This window comes from Narcine bancroftii, chromosome 2, assembly GCF_036971445.1.
Source record: "Narcine bancroftii isolate sNarBan1 chromosome 2, sNarBan1.hap1, whole genome shotgun sequence".
Classification (NCBI taxonomy): Eukaryota; Metazoa; Chordata; class Chondrichthyes; order Torpediniformes; family Narcinidae; genus Narcine; species Narcine bancroftii.
Window position 1 is genome coordinate 344,291,576 of NC_091470.1, and position 17,009 is coordinate 344,308,584.

The 17,009-nt window shown below is 41.5% G+C and overlaps 1 long non-coding RNA gene across 5 annotated transcripts in view; it reads right to left on the reverse strand.

The window, feature by feature from the left end:
• LOC138752803 (uncharacterized) overlaps positions 1 to 17,009 on the reverse strand; it is a 125,838-nt gene that overhangs the window by 61,967 nt on the left and 46,862 nt on the right. For 2 of the 5 annotated variants that reach the window (XR_011350948.1, XR_011350949.1), the window contains exons 3-4: positions 16,910 to 16,954; positions 12,795 to 12,825 (exon numbers count right to left, since the gene is read on the reverse strand). The exons of 2 other annotated variants lie outside the window; for them this stretch is intronic. This is a non-coding gene — a long non-coding RNA (uncharacterized lncRNA). The remainder of the gene's footprint in view (positions 1 to 12,794; positions 12,826 to 16,909; positions 16,955 to 17,009) is intronic. One more of the 5 variants, XR_011350951.1, reaches the window with a different exon arrangement.

Consider the following 17,009-nt stretch of genomic DNA (forward strand, 5'->3'; position numbering starts at 1 on the left):
TTTACAGTCAGCAGCAGCAGCAACTGGGACTAGAACAGGACAAGCTGGCAAGCTCGTGGACAACCCCATTTGGAAGATGGATTCTGAGTGCTTAGTTTTGCCTGGTCAAAGCCCTTGTGGTTCATGCAAGAGGAGAGGGCAAGCTGCCTAATGTTTTCACTTGAATTAAGTGAAACAGAAAGGAACTCTGTGATGACCTGAAAAAAAGAGGTTATTGACATGATAATGAATATGTATGAGATATACCGGAAGTCACGTGGTATGAGAGAGAGAGATAAGAGCACAAGGAGGAGAACAAAGGAAACGGGAAAATAAAGCCACTGAGAAGTTTACCTGATAAAACTTGTGTTTAATGTTTTATTAACTTCACATTTCGGGCCACAAATGTGACATTGGCGACGAGGATGAAAGAAGCTTGGAGAAAATTAAAGACTAATCAAGATTACAGAGGATTACAGACAACTTCAAGGTGATAAGAATTTTCTCTTTGACTCAGTACTTTTGGGGCTGGAATATTTCCTCATGGCTGGGGCAGACAGTGACTTTCTAACACATAGTGGAATTGCTCATTTTGACCCGACTGGTGATGCAAGCACTGTAAGTGTGAAGTGGAAGGCATGGCTGGAAGAATTTGAATCCTACGCCGACAGTCGTGGCCTATTTCTAGATACCGGTACAGTTGAACAAAAAGCGCAGAGAAGGGCGTTACTTCTTTTCACTGCTGGACCTGCAGTTCGGGAAACATTTAAGAGACTTTTGAATACTGGAAGAAAGGATGAGTACCGGAAAGCGGTAGATGCATTAAATGCACACTATGTAGTGACACCGAATGTTACATTTCAATGCCATTTGTTTCGGAGAACGAGATAAGAAGATGGCCAGACAATTGCTCAGTACGTGACAAGACTACGCCAGCTAGCTGTTGGATGCAATTACATGCCAGCTGATTTGGACAACCAATTACTGGATCAAGTCGTACAGCACTGTAGATCGGATAAACTCAGAAGACGTCTACTGGAAAGAGGGAGTGAGTTGGAACTCACCGATGCTTTAACCATTGCTGCTGCATTAGAGACTGTTGAAGGGCAATTGCATACCATGACCCTGAAAGACTACTCAAGCCAGCAAATTAAGAGGCTCTCACATCGCCATAACCAGCCAAGATATACGTTGACACATGACGTGGAGTGTTATTGATGTGGATACCGAGGTCACTTTGGAAAAAACCCATATTGCCCGGCCAAAGGCAAAGTTTGCAGAAAGTGTGGAGGTAAGGACCATTTTGCAAAGAAGTGCATAAGCAAGTTCAATGCAGACCAGAAGAGGAAGAGTACAACTTCCAAAGGCAAAGCCTGGGGGAAAGGAAAGTATCCTGGAAAGAAAGATATCATTCGCCAGATAGACGGTGACGATGATGATACCCAGGAGGAACAGAGGTGTTACCAATTTACGTTGAATGAAGTACATCATAAGAAGGTCCCAGTGATCATTGGTGGAGTGACAGTGCAGGTCATTGTAGACTCAGGCAGTGACAGTAATGTGATTGATCGACATTTATGGGAGAAGTTGAAAAGGAAAAAGATCATCTGTACCTCAAAGAAGTGTTCCAAGAAACTGTATCCATACACAGCAACCAAGCCATTGCAGACCATTGGATGTTTTACTGCAACTGTTGAAGCTGGAGTTAAGTGCACCGAAGCAGAGTTTATGGTCATAGAAGAGAGGGGAGAACCATTGCTGAGTAGAAGCACAGCGCGAGACCTGGCAATACTTCATATTGGAGCTTGTGTCAATTCAATTCAGTCATACGAGGATATGAAGCAAGAATTCCCCGCAGTCTTCCAAGGAGTAGGAAAGCTGAAAGGTCGACAATTGAAGCTAGCAGTAGATGAAACGGTCAAACCTAAGGCACAACCAATGCGCCGAACTCCGTTTGGACTTCGTGGGAAAGTCGAAGCCAAAATTAAAGAATTGATCGAACAAGACATTATTGAACCTGTGGAACATTCGACACAATGGGTCAGTCCTGTAGTGATTGTGCCCAAACCAAAGGGTGACATAAGACTATGTGTTGACATGAGAATGGCCAATGAAGCTTTAATTAGAGAATGACACCCTATACCAACAGTGGAGGAAATACTTCAAGAACTAACTACCAGCAAGGTATTCTCAAAAATTGATCTGAAATGGGGCTATCATCAATTAGAGCTGGATTCAGGTTCCCGAGATGTGAGAACATTTGTGACTCACTGTGGATTGTATCATTACAAGAGACTATCATTTGGAATTAATGCAGCTTCGGAGATCTACCAGTATGAAATCCGTTGAGTGATTCAAGGCATTCCTGGAGTTGCCAACATTTCTGACGACATCATAGTCCATGCACCAACGAAGGAAGAGCATGACAAATGGTTGAGGCGTGTACTATCTAGACTACAGGAGGCAGGCCTTACTGTGAATGGAAACAAGTGCCAGTTCGGTGTGTCAGAAATGGACTTCATGGGACACAGACTTACACGGAAAGGACTAAACCCTGCAGAGGCCAAGGTGAAAGCTATTGCAGAGGCACGTGCACCTCAGAACGCAACAGAGGTGAGGAGTTTCCTGGGATTGGTCAATTTTTGTGCAAAGTTCATTCCTAATTTCGCTACAGTGGCAGAACCACTAAGGAAACTAACCAGGAAAGGTGTACCATTTCATTTTGGATCTGAGCAGAAGAAAGCGTTCACAGCGCTGAAGCAAAGCCTGACAGATGCAAAAACTCTTGGATATTACGATCCGGCGGCATCAACCAAAGTCATAGAGGATGCCAGCCCGGTTGGTTTAGGAGCCGTGTTGGTCCAGATGCATGATGGAGGACCAAGAATCATTGCCTATGCCAGCAGATCGTTATCAGATGTGGAAAGAAGATACTCTCAGACAGAGAAAGAAGCACTCGGACTTGTATGGGCCTGTGAGAGGTTCCATGCATATTTATACCGCATTGAATTTGAATTCATCACAGATCATAAGCCATTAGAGGTGATCTATGCACCTAGATACAAACCATGTGCCAGAATAGAGAGATGGGTACTCAGACTACAACCCTACAAATATAAAGTAATCCACATTGCAGGGAAAGCAAACATTGCAGATCCGCTGTCCAGATTGGTGAAGGATGGATGTCCACAATCCAAGTCAGAATTGGGAACAGAAACAGAGAGCTTTGTACGCTTCGTAGCTATTCAGTCGACACCGAAAGCTGTGACTACGAACGAAGTCGAGAGAGAATCCGAACATGATCCAGAACTCATGGAAATAAGAGAATGCATACAGAGTGGACAATGGGACAAGTGTACTCACAAGGCTTACATTCCCATTAGAGACGAACTTTGTTGCATCGGACAGTGTGTATTGAGAGGTTGCAGATTGGTGATACCGCAAAGATTGAAACCGAAGATCGTATCCTTAGCGCATGAAGGACACCTAGGTATTGTTGGTACCAAGCAAAACCTCAGGATCAAGGTATGGTGGCCAGGTTGTGATAAGGATGCAGAGAAATTTGTTAAAACTTGTCATGGATGTCAAATCACAAGTAGGAGTAATCCGCCAGAACCGATCCGGAGTACGCAACTCCCGACAGGACTATGGATCGACGTAGCTGTTGATTTTCTTGGACCTTTACCGACGGGTGAATCAATTATGGTAGTGATAGATTACTACAGTAGATACTATGAGTACGTGGTGTTGAAGTCCACAACCACTGAAAAAACAATACAAGCGTTAGCAGAGATATTCGCAAGATATGGATTACCTGTTACATTATACTCTGACAATGGTCCACAATTCATTTCAGAGACATTTGCGGAATACATGAGGACCACAGGTATCCACCATCATAAAGTAACTCCGAAATGGCCGCAAGCCAATGGAGAAGTAGAGAGACAAAATCAGTCCATTGAAAAACGACTGAGGATTGCACACGCAGAAGGACAAAATTGGCGAGAAGCATTGCTATCTTATGTGGCTGTCTATCAAGCAATGCCTCATGCAACCACTGGAAAAAGTCCTGCAGAAGCATTTTTTGGGAGAAAAATCCGCACAAAAATGCCAGAAATAAAGGAAATCCGAGATGACCAGGAGATGAGGGACCACGATGCTGAAAAGAAAGGTGCAGCAAAGCTGTACACAGATTCGAAACGTGGAGCCAAGTACTCAGACATCATGCCAAGAGATAATGTTCTAGTGAGGCATGAAACTGGTGGTAAGCTAGACACACCTTATTACCGTCAACCCTATACTGTCGTATCCAGAAGTGGCAGTATGGTGACAGTCAAGTCTCCGACTGGAGTCCTGTATAAGAGAAATGTCTCAGGTGTAAAAAGGTACCAGTCCAGAGATAGATCGAGCGAAGAAGTTGAAAGGCCAATACGAGATGCTGAAACTGAGAGACCTGATGATGTTCCAGAGGCAGTTACCAGCTCTCCTGATGAAGTGACTAGAGCTCCAGAAACACCTGAAGCCATGGTGAGCAGTATTTCTGACGCCGAGAGTGAACAACCGAGAAGTGACGACAATATCGCAGGCAGGCCGAAACGAAACTGGAAAGCGCTCAAACGATACGAAGACTTTGTGCCATAGTTTTAATAAGAACTTTGGGACAGTATTTTAATCTTATATCATAAAGTGCATTTATGAGTGCTGTAGGAAGTAAACTTTATGTAGTTGAGTTATAGTATTACCATTAGTTACGATGTTTGTATGTTTCCGAGGGATATTGGTAAGTGAAGGTAAAGTTTATTTCTGATTAAAGGAGGGATGTCATGATAATGAATGTGTATGAGATGTACCGGAAGTCACGTGGTATGAGAGAGAGAGATAAGAGCACAAGCAGGAGAACAAAGGAAACGGGAAAATAAAGCCACTGAGAAGTTTACCTGATAAAACTGTTTAATGTTTTATTAACTTCACATTTCGGGCCACAAATGTGACAGTGATCATGTGGAAAACTCTGATGGGGCAAGTTTTGTCAGAAAGACACTGAAGTGGTTGGTAACCATTTACCTTACAAGCACCAAAGCCTGGTGAACATTATAAATGTTAAATTATTTGCACATTATAAGAATTGCCTGCAACCAGTGAACTTGGAAGAATGAGGTGAGATTGGACTGTGAATCAAATAGCTTTTCTAAACTTACACACACATTACATACACGTGCTTAGAATTAGTAGGGGGTTAAGTTAGGTTAGTTAAGTTAATGGTGATAAGTTATAGTGTGATTCTATTTTCATGTTTAAAGATAATTAAAAGCAACCTTTGTTTAAGTAACCATTTGTCTTGGTGAATATCTATTGCTGTTGGGTTTTGGGGTCCTCTGGGCTCGTAACATTTCAATGCCTTAGAAATAACCATTAGTTCCTCTTTTCTCTTGCTCTGCAGCTCTGCAGGTGATGGTTGTAACAAAAATGTATCAACATCCATGCTGCTGTTTTTCCACACACAAGCTTTAAATTAGCTGGAAAAAAAACCAATTAACTAATAAATCACAAAAACTCAAATTTTCAATCCGTTAGGACGAATCCCCATAAAATGTATGCTGCCTCACCTACCTCATCCTCACTCTTTCCTCGAGGGGTTCCAAGATTTGTTTCTCCTCTCTCACTCAGGCCATGGCTGCTTCATAGTGGTATTTTCTGGTCAGGGCCCACAGCTCTAGCACATAGTCGTCCAATGACTCACCCGGTCACTGCTGACGTTGAGAGAGTCGATGCCTCACCAGCACATCATTCTGAGGCCCCATGTAGTGGACCTTCAAGCCTTCTATGGCTGACTTGTAGGTAGCACAGTCTCTGATAACAGTGTATCCTTTGGGACCAACTCAAAAGAGAAGTGCCGATATCCGGAGACAATCTGAGTTGAAGACGTCTTGTGTGGCCGTCGGGTAGGACTGGAAGCACTCCAGCCAGTAGGTGAATTCCTCTGGGGCCTCAGGGGACAAAGTGTTGATCTGGAGCTTGCATGACTTCAACAGGGCTTCCATCCAATTTCAAAAGTAAGCTATTAAAATTGTAACGCGACTGAATGCACTCGGAGACGTGGGGAGTACAAACATGCTTTTAATAGCTTAAAATCAATGGCGGGTGGACAAGATAGTCCTCAGGTAAATCTGAGGTAAGGTGGGAAAACTAGGGTTTACATTGGGGTAGGTGAGAGTGGAGCCATGGGAGGAGCCAGCCACCTGAACAACACATAGACAGTGAATTCCAGTTTACTGCACCGTGTTGTCCTTTTTTGGTTTATCCTTCCAAAATACCATACCTCACACTTGTCTGCATTAAATTCCACCTGCCATTTTTCAACCCATTTTTACAGCTGGTACAGATCCATCTACAAGCTTTGAAAGCCTTCAAAGAAGTATGGAAGTACGAAGCAGGGAAGTAGCCCTATAAATTTGGATCAGAGCCCTAAGGGGCCCAGAGCCAAAATAAAAGTTTGGGAATGGCTGTCCTGGATGGAAGCTTCATGGCAAAGCACATTTAGAAACAAAAACACTGCACATTGTATGGGTTGGGTTACCCATTGATGCCACTTCTGACTTGCTGAGTTACTCCAGCAATTCTTGCAACGCACATTGCTGTTGTTTTCTAGATTTTCATTGGTTCATAAATAGCACATGGACATTGTGGGATAATATTCACATTGAGAAACCTGTGAATATTGCCCCACAATATCCATATTTCAGCATATATCTTGGATTAAACAGCATCCGTGGGGGGAAGGAATAGTCGATATTTTGATTTCACATCTGCATCAGGACTTTCTGCTCGACCCACTGAGTTCCTCCAGCAGTTTGTCTTTTAATCTAGATTCCAGCATTTGGAGTCTCTTGTGTCTTCATTACCAAAGAGTATCTGTCCAAGCAGGGCTCAAAACATGGAATTGGTCATGTGAATCTGCATCAAGTTAATTCTCCATATCATTATCTACCCTAGTGGAAACTCCACCAAAAGTCAGAGCCCCCGGCCTGCCCCTGCTCAATGCTTGTTTGAATCCTTGTACTGATCATTAACCTTCCACCATAAGTCCCCTGACCATCAGTTTCACAGACTGATCCTCTCTCGCTGTGAACCAGCCTGATCAATTCTCTAACTATGGATTCCATTGACTAGCCTGAACTGCTGAACCATGTTTTAATGTCCAGGTTCTAAACAGCTTTTTGTTAGATTCCTGGCAACCAACATCTCCAAGTAATGACACCTGCTGCTGACCACAGAACTTCTCACCCTCTCTCGCAGCCTGGGCCTTTCATTCTCTAGCTAACATCCATGATCTGTGATCATTTTCATCATGGCATGTGGGCTACTGAATTTTACAGCAAACAAATCACGCCATTCCCCTTAAATATCCATTTAATCCTCTCTGCTTCTCAGATCCATTTCATTGACATTCATTTTTGCAATTATAAGGCCCTGTTATGAGTATCAGGTCAGCTTGAAAGGAAATGTGAGTTTTACTTTCTCAAGATTGACCTTTGTTCAAAATTGTGGGATTATATCTTCATTTTTTTTTCCATTTCACACCCTATTTACTGAAGCAACTGACTCCCACTGAGCAACATTTTGACAAATGTTGTCTACCATACACGTGAGGACTAAATCAGGTCATGGAGTACGATTTGGAGGCATTGCAGGCACATTAACATTCAGAATAGGGTCTTAGGATGTCAGATATTCTTCTGGTCTATGGAGCAGCACGTAGGTGGCTGGTGACTGCTGGGAACTGCAAGATGTTGCAGATCAGCATGTATCATCGATTTGATGCCAACACTGACATCTTCAGATCCAACCCTCCAGCAGATGCCTTATCTTAACCTTGCACAACATGAAATGGAATCCAGAATCCCCTTTTGTGCTGCTTTAGTGGAAATTAAAGTAATTACATTGATAAATTATATTCCCTCGCTGTAGGAAATTTGTGGCTCATTTGGGAGCTTTGCAGAATTGGCTCAAGTTTATCTCATTGTTCTCAAACTACCATCCTGAATCCTTAAAATTTTACGCAAAAATGATATTTCTTCCAAACAGAGGTGGCTTGTTCGCCTTTCCTCAAGGAAAAGATGCTGATGGGAGCAATGAAGAAGGACCAGGGGACAATTTTAGGAAAAAGGAAGGGAGAAGTTTGAAGAGAATGTCTGAGAAGAAAATGTGCAGGAAACACTCAACAGGTCTGGCCATGCCTATGGGAAGGAAAACAGAATTGTAATTTCAGATCAGAGATCCTTTGTAAGAACTCAAAAGGGGGAAAAAAGAGCTTGCAATGTTGTGGGGAGAATTGGGGAGGGATCTCTGATAGGACAAAGCCAGGTGGACGATGTGATGGGAATTCTCAAGCACATCTACCTCTATCAAAGAGATTGCACCAGCAAACTAATCTTTTTCTCTCCTCCTCTTTCACAGACTGTTCTCTTTATGCCTCTCCCCGTGGTTCACTCTTTTCTTCCCACCAATCACTCCTCATTCTCAGGGCACATGCAGCTGCAGGTGCTAAGAGTACTTGCCGTTTCATTGCTTCACTTCTCACCATCCAAGTACACAGACAGTATTTCCCAGTGAAGATTTAAGTCACCTCCTCCATTCTCTGTACTCGCTGTTCACAATGTACCAGGGAAACCAAACAGATTGTGGAACAAAAGGAGTTAAACAAGAAAAGCTGGTGACGCTGGGGTTGAGTGCAACACATAAAAGTACTGTCAAAACTCAGTGGGTCATGCAGCATCCATAGGTTTTTCTGACAAATTGTTCATGTCCGAAATATTGATTGTCTTTTTACTTCCAATAAATACTGCGTGACTTGCTGAATTACTCCTGCATCTTTGCACATTGCACAGACTGTGTTTGGTCGACAGCGGTAACTTTGGGCTGTCCATTACCTGCTACTTTAATTTCTCCTCTCACTTCCACTCTGACCTATTGGTCTACTCTATGGCCTCCTGAATTGTCATGATGAGGCCCACTTCTGTACTCTCTAGGCGTGCTGCAGACTTCTGGAGTCTAAATTCAAATCCTATAACTTCAAGCAACTTGATTTCTCTCTTTGAATCAGTTATCCATGTATGATATTAGCTCAGCTTGTTATTTTCTCCTTTTTTTTCCTTCTCTCTCTCTCTCTCTCTCTCTCTCCCTCTCTCTCTCTCCCTCTCTCTCTCTCCCTCTCTCTCTCTCTCTCCCTCTCTCTCTCTCTCTCTCTCTCTCTCTCTCTCTCTCCCTCTCTCTCTCTCTCTCCCTCTCTCTCTCTCTCTCGGATATACCCAGCCTCACCTGTAAACCTTAATCTCCTCTTCAGAACTTCACTCATCAAGTTTCTTTTCTTTATCTGCTGCAGCCATTCACTCATTTACCAGATATTCTTGATGTAAGGTTCTGACCTAAAACATCAACAATTCCTTTTCTCCCTCTGATACTATTGAGACTATTTTCCTTAATAATCGCTTGAGTCATTTGTTTTGACTCGTTAATAAAAAGTCCATTGCAAAGTAGCATAGTTTTTCACTTTATTTGGACTCTTAAGACAGTAAATTATACCTCAAATAATGAATAAATGGACAATAAACTAGTAATATGTTAATACTTTCAAAATTACATGCTCAAAAAAATTATCTGAACCATCTTCATCTTACTCTGGTCCTACACAGCACAAAGCAAAATTCAAACTAACCTTGTTTATATTAAACACACAGAAAGAGACCTTGGTTTACTTCAAAGCAACATTTCTCAAACTTGGTTTCGTGGAAAGGTGCAGGGGTTCCGCGGAGGAAATGGGTAGTAACAGCTAAAATTTGAAATAACAGTTTTAATTTAAATGACTTTTTATCTGTTTTTTTTTAATCGCTATATTTGGTGCATTCGCAGGAAACAGTTGCCTTGACGCTTACAAAACAAAATGGCCTCTTGAGCCCTGACATCAGTGCTGCTAACATCAGGCCTCAAGATACCATGTTCAACCAATGAGCTTTGGATTTTTTTTTGGCACAAGGCTGGATGTTTGAACATTTAAACAGAAGGATATTCCACATATGCAATACTGTATTAAAAACCAAGGGTCATTGGCTAAAGAAGTACATAGGAGACAGTCTAATTTATCTGAAACTTGCACTGAGGTGCCACCTTTTTTTTCCATGAAGATTCATGATGCTTTTATCTGAACAATCATATAATAAGGGAACAGATGTACCAGGTCTTTCAGTGCTGCTATTTTCATTAGGTTTGTGTACGAGAAAGGTATTGAGGAAGATGTGATTCTTTGTGAAACTTTGCAAGGGCACACAACTGGGGAATCTTTTAATCTGCGTCAATAATTACATGATGAAAAATGCCATCCCATGGAAAAAGTGTTTGAATGTGTGTGTAGATGGAGCCTGAGTGAAGTATATCCATCTTTGGCAAAATCTGCTGTGCATTTTATTACCATTTTCCACCACTTATGTGTGCGAGGCTAGATTTTTGTATTATGGTACTTAGGATTTCTTGGGAGTGTCTCTATACCAGGGCTTCCCAAGCTTGCGGAACCCTTTTGGGGAGCTCTTGGAAATTGTGGAACACCAATAGTTAATTACAGTTTAAAAGACCTAAGAATAGTAAGAAAGTATTCACCATTCTTGAGAAAAACTGTTGCAAGTTATTTTACATCATCTTAACTCTTAGAGATACTGCTTAACTCACTGAGTTCCTCCAGCTCATGATTTTATGCTCCGTTCCAGCATCTGCAGACTCCTGAACATCTCAACTAAATAATCTTGTTTACACTTTATTCCAGCCATTGTCTCAGTTTTACGCTATCAGTGACACCCCCTGGCTCACCTTATTTCTCCAATTCCCATTGATCAACCCCTTCTCCTGGCCTTTCTCTTTCCCTCCCCCTCTGCCTCTTTTCCTCTGGGTCCCCACCCCATTCTCTTTGGCCTCCTATCAGAGAGCCACTCTGCTTAGCCCTCTCCCCTCTCTCCCGTCAATTCCCAACGTCTTTCTCTTTCACCCATCCATCTATTATCCTGTTAACCTGTGTTTCTCCTCCTTCCCCTTCCTCACTCCTTTCCTGAACCCCCTTCCCCTCATCTTTTTTATTCAGATGTCTACCCATTTTTTTCACATCTCCGATGAAGTACTCAGTGCTGAAATGTTGATTGTCTTTTACTTCCATTGGATGCTGTGTGACCTGCTGAGATTTTCCAGAACATTTATGCACTGCATTATCATCTTCACATCTTCAGCCATTCCTCAAACCATTACATTGGATATAATCATCTAACCATATAACAATTACAGTATGGAAACAGACTGTTTTGGCCCTTTTAGTCTGCACCGAACTAAGTCCTCTCCTCTAGTCCCACCTACCTGCACCCGGCCCATAACCCTCCACTTCCCCTCCCATCCATAAACCTATCCCATTTTTTCTTAAATGACAAAATTGACCCTGCCACCACTACTTCTCCACATTCCAGACAGCCACCACTCTCTATACTATGTGATTTACATAGGAACGAAAGTAATGGACAGTGCCCTCATAATTTGGATATAGGCAGGGCATAGATTGTATTGTGAAATCTTCAATTATAACTTATTTTTTCTTAAGACCTTAAAACTATCTACCTCATGTAATTTTTAAATGTTTGCCCCTTAACTCTTAACTCATGACCCTTTGTTTCAATCTCTCCTTCTCTCAATGGAAAAAAAGCCAATCCATATCAACTCTATCTATACCTCTCATAATCTTAAATACCTCTATCAAATCCCCTCTCAACCTACTATGCTCCAAAGAATAAAGACCCAATTTGGTCAATCTTTCTTTGTGATCTAGATTCTGAAACCCAGGTAACATTTTTGTAAATCTTCTCTGCATTCCCTTTACCTTGCTGATGTCCTTCCAAACATTTGGTGACCAGAACTGCACACAGTACTCTAAATTTGGCCTCACCAATGCCTTGAACAGTCTGATGTTCTTCCCAACTCCTGAATTTTATATTTTGATTTATAAAGGCAAGGATACTAAAAGCCTTCTTTACCACCCTATCCACATGATATTCTACCTTTAGGGAATGATGAACCGTTATTCCTAGATCTCTCTGCTCCACTGCATTTCTCAATCCCCTCCCATTTACTACGTATGTCCTGTTTCGATTATTCCTTCCAAAATGAAGCACTTCACACTTCTCAGCATTAAACTCCATCTGCCATCTCTCAGCCCACTCTGCTAAGCAGATCCAAATCCCTCTGTAATCTTTGAAAACCTTCTTCATTATCCACAATTCCATTTATTTTAGCATCATCTGCATATTTACTAGTCCAATTTACCACCCCACTTCAAAACATTTTTTTTTAACCATAATTCACTATCTTCTTGCAATTTAGCTTTTGGCAGATCTGGGTATGTTTGATAATAATTATCCTGTTGACATCTGCTACAGATAATCATCTTCCAAACAACTCTCTCTGTCACAACCATTCAAGTCCTTTTTTTTTATTTTGGAGATACAATTTGGATTAATGTGGCTTCAGAAATTATGTTTTAATTTCATCTAACAGCAAATTATCTCTTGTTCTTAATATCTACAATGTTTACATTGTTTGTACTGATTTCCTCTATACTATGTGATCTACATAGGAACTAAGATATGGACAGTAATTTGTATATAGACAGGGCATAGATCGTATTGTGTAACCTTCAATTAAAACTTATTTTTTTCTTAAGAACTTAAAACTATCTACCACTCCTTGCTTTCCATCATCCTGATGGTTGCCATTCCTTATTTTATACTCACTTTGGTCTTGTGCAATCGTGTCTGATGAAAACTATTTTCAACACAAAACACAGTAATGGTTATGGAACATAAATGAATCCCTGCAGATTATTTAGATACTGTGACCTACTGATCACAGGATTCATTACTCAAGTAAAAAGTATCAGATAACTCTAATATTGTGTTTTTTTTAAAAATCTATCAGTTTCCTTTCACTTAAGCTACAACCAAATACATTTAGTTAGATATCCAATTTATTAATAGAAAACAAAATGACAATGAGATTGTGTAAAATTACATTGCTAAAACCTAAAAAGAAAATCATTCTCTTTATATGTGAATGCAAATTGACTTTAATTGAAACATGAATGATATAGATAAACAGAGCATAAATCTGAAAAATTAATCCGACGCAGTATTTTTCAAATCAGTGTTGTAAATTTACAATCATTCCAGCTATTTCTATTTCTCCATTCTTCTTTTAGTACCTGCTCAGTAAGCAGCCAAGGTTGCCCTTCGTTTTGGTCAGGCGCTACTCTCTGTTCACCTCAGCACTTGTTAACAGTGGAGCGTCAAACTCACGGAAGATTGAAAGCCATGTACATATTCATCAAGCAAACATCACCCTGCAGGTAAAGTACTGAAACCTGCAGCATCAGGATGAGGTAAATGTCACATTTCGTTTCATTATGCATCTTTTCTCTCTATTGAATGAAACGTTCATCTGCTGACAACTTGTGGAAAATGTGAGCTGCTGCATACTGTACGGCCAATTAAAATGAAGGACACAGCAATGTTTTCTCAGCAATCTAAGTCTACTGCAGAGTGTGATGTGTAAAGTCTGCCCTCCTGACAGCTTACTGGTTTCTTCCCTGCTGAGAAAAGACAACATGAGTTGCAGGCATCCAGTTTTTCTCCAATATTTCTCCCTTCTTTTTCTGTTGAAGGCAGCCTCATGCTGATTTGTTTCCCAAGCATCTAAAACATTCTGAAGTTTCATCCAAAGAAAGAATTGTTTATGTGCAAGCATTGAGAACTAATGTCAGCAGCCATTTTATAAATTCATAAAGTGCAGAATGTACCTGAACAAGATATTGTCACTCAACTGACTTTTCTGAGTGAGATAATTAATCCCACTCCATTCTGCATTCCTCTGAGCCCTTTCTCTTACGTTTTCATGCAAAGACAGGAGGAAAATGATTGACGAGGATGGGGAATTGGTGCTGGGGAACGTGGATGAAATACTGCATTAATTCTGGTTCTTTTTGACACTTCCTGGCAAATAGCAGACACCAAAATCTCTCACTGATCAGTATCATAAGGTATCATAAAGTCCATAGATCCAATCCAATGGGGAGCTCACCATTTGTGGCTGGAACATCAGTGGATTGTCACCCTGTCGTGGTGAAGAAGCCTGTGTGATCCTGAGATCATGAGAGCTATGGCGGTAAGCCAAGGGTGATGTCCCTGACAATGAACAATCCAACCAAGGAGCAGGCAGACTAGGTTACTCTGAACTCAACGGCTGTAAAGACAGAAAGTGGACAAAGGCTACAACAAATCCATTGGCTCCAATTGTCATGGTTTCCCTGCTATTGGAATTAGTTGGTTGATTTGTGAAGTATTGTGTGCTTCTTGGAGTGAAAGTTCTTTCTTTTCTTTGGCTTGGCTTCGCGGACGAAGATTTATGGAGGGGGTAAAAAGTCCACGTCAGCTGCAGGCTCGTTTGTGGCTGACCAGTCCGATGCGGGACAGGCAGACACGATTGCAGCGGTTGCAAGGGAAAATTGGTTGGTTGGGGTTGGGTGTTGGGTTTTTCCTCCTTTGCCTTTTGTCAGTGAGGTGGGCTCTGCGGTCTTCTTCAAAGGAGGCTGCTGCCCGCCAAACTGTGAGGCGCCAAGATGCACGGTTTGAGGCGTTATCAGCCCACTGGCGGTGGTCAATGTGGCAGGCACCAAGAGATTTCTTTAGGCAGTCCTTGTACCTTTTCTTTGGTGCACCTCTGTCACGGTGGCCAGTGGAGAGCTCGCCATATAATACGATCTTGGGAAGGCGATGGTCCTCCATTCTGGAGACGTGACCCATCCAGCGCAGCTGGATCTTCAGCAGCGTGGACTCGATGCTGTCGACCTCTGCCATCTCGAGTACCTCGACGTTAGGGGTGTGAGCGCTCCAATGGATGTTGAGGATGGAGCGGAGACAACGCTGGTGGAAGCGTTCTAGGAGCCGTAGGTGGTGCCGGTAGAGGACCCATGATTCGGAGCCGAACAGGAGTGTGGGTATGACAACGGCTCTGTATACGCTTATCTTTGTGAGGTTTTTCAGTTGGTTGTTTTTCCAGACTCTTTTGTGCAGTCTTCCAAAGGCGCTATTTGCCTTGGCGAGTCTGTTGTCTATCTCATTGTCGATCCTTGCATCTGATGAAAGTACATATTAAATAAATACACACACAGGCATCTTCACTCAGTGCACCACTCTCCAAGATTGGACTCATAAGCCACTTGATAGCCCATAGGAATGAAGACCTTCATTCTTGACCTTGAGGGATAGCCATGAATCAGTTGAAAATTTCTCGAATGCATGAAGCTCAACTGGTGATGGCTGGTAATATGGGTATTAACTACCTCTTATTCAGTACAGTTGCTAAACCATGCAACAATGTTCTCATCTTGTACCTTGCAGCTCCTCACCTTCAGAACTCGAAGGAGTTGAATGTTTGATGAACAAACTACCCAGATCTAAAATAATTAACCAAAAATATCTCATTTTTGCAAAGATCTACCAGCCATGGAAATAAACAAGAAAATTTTCAGATGCTGGGGTTTAATGCAATACAAAAACATGCTGGAGAAACTCAGGAGGTCATGCGGTGTCCATAGGAAGTGAAGGGTAACCAAGGTTTTGGGCCTGGGCCCTTTGTCAGACATAAGCAAAAACAGGCAGGTGCTTGAGTAAAATGTTGCGGGAAAGGGAGCGGGATGAGAGGAGAGGAGGGAAGAAGGGACAAGGGGAGGAGCACAGGCCAACAGGGATGTAGAAGAGAAAAAAAGCTGAAATGTGATAAGGGGAGAGGGTTAGTGTACGAGAGGAAAGGGAAGTGAGTGGGGATCTGGAGCAAAGGAGACAGAAAGATAGGCAAAGACAGAGGGAGTGAGTTAATGGAAATTGAGAAAGTCGATGTTAATGCTGCCCAGTTGGAGACTACCAGCTATGGTGCTAATTTCTCCATTGAGATTAAAAATAATCCCTCGCTGCAATCTTTTTCTCCTATTTTTGCAAGCAAATGCAAATGAAAAGGATGTGTGTGTGTGTGTGTGTGTGTGTGTGTGTGTGTGTGTGTGTGTGTGTGTGTGTGTGTGTGTGTGTGTGTGTGTGTGTGTGTGTGTGTGAAAATATATTTGCAGCAATTTACCAGCAAAAGAAGAAACAATGAGATCATCAAAACATGTGAATCTGATGAGGTCATGCTGTGATCAGTAGATGGTAAATGGAACTCATGTGGTTCAGCACATTTTGTCTCCCTGACCTGCTCAAAGGGGAAACAGCCTCAATCTTTACCTCTGGTCTGGACAACATAAATTTTCCTTATCTTCCCTTTATTCCTGATCAACGTTGGTCTCACATTGAGGAAAATACATTTTTTAAAATGTAATCATTCACCATCAAGTATTAAAACCTATTTTATAATGACATATTTGGAAATATCCTCTGGAAATAATCACATAATTTCATACTCCATCTATAATTTGCCTCTTGATCTATTACATATATGTTAATAAGAACATAACAGTATAAAAACGTGTTTGTTGCGATATGGGTCTTCATCAAATAAGTACATTGTAATGATGGGTTCTTGCTATTTGTTGTCTCTATAGATTATTTGCGAGTGTGTAAAGGGTTTTTGGTATGCCTTGGATCTCCAGTAAGTACAGATCTTGTTTATTTTATGATCTTCATAATCTCTTTGTACTTGAATTCAATAATTCTATTTGTACATGTGAACTATCATTGACTTTTTTATGAGTTATCCATGTTCTCTCGCACCGAAGAATAACTGCATTAATAGATAGCTTTGTTCCTCTACATTCATCAATGTCTAATACAAATTTATCATTCTATTCCTTGTTAATACTCACCAAATGCACTGAAACAAATTAGATTTGTTCATTTGAACCTTGGACCTGATTTCCATAAAATCAAACATCTATCGTTTAGAAAACAATCGCAACCATAAAA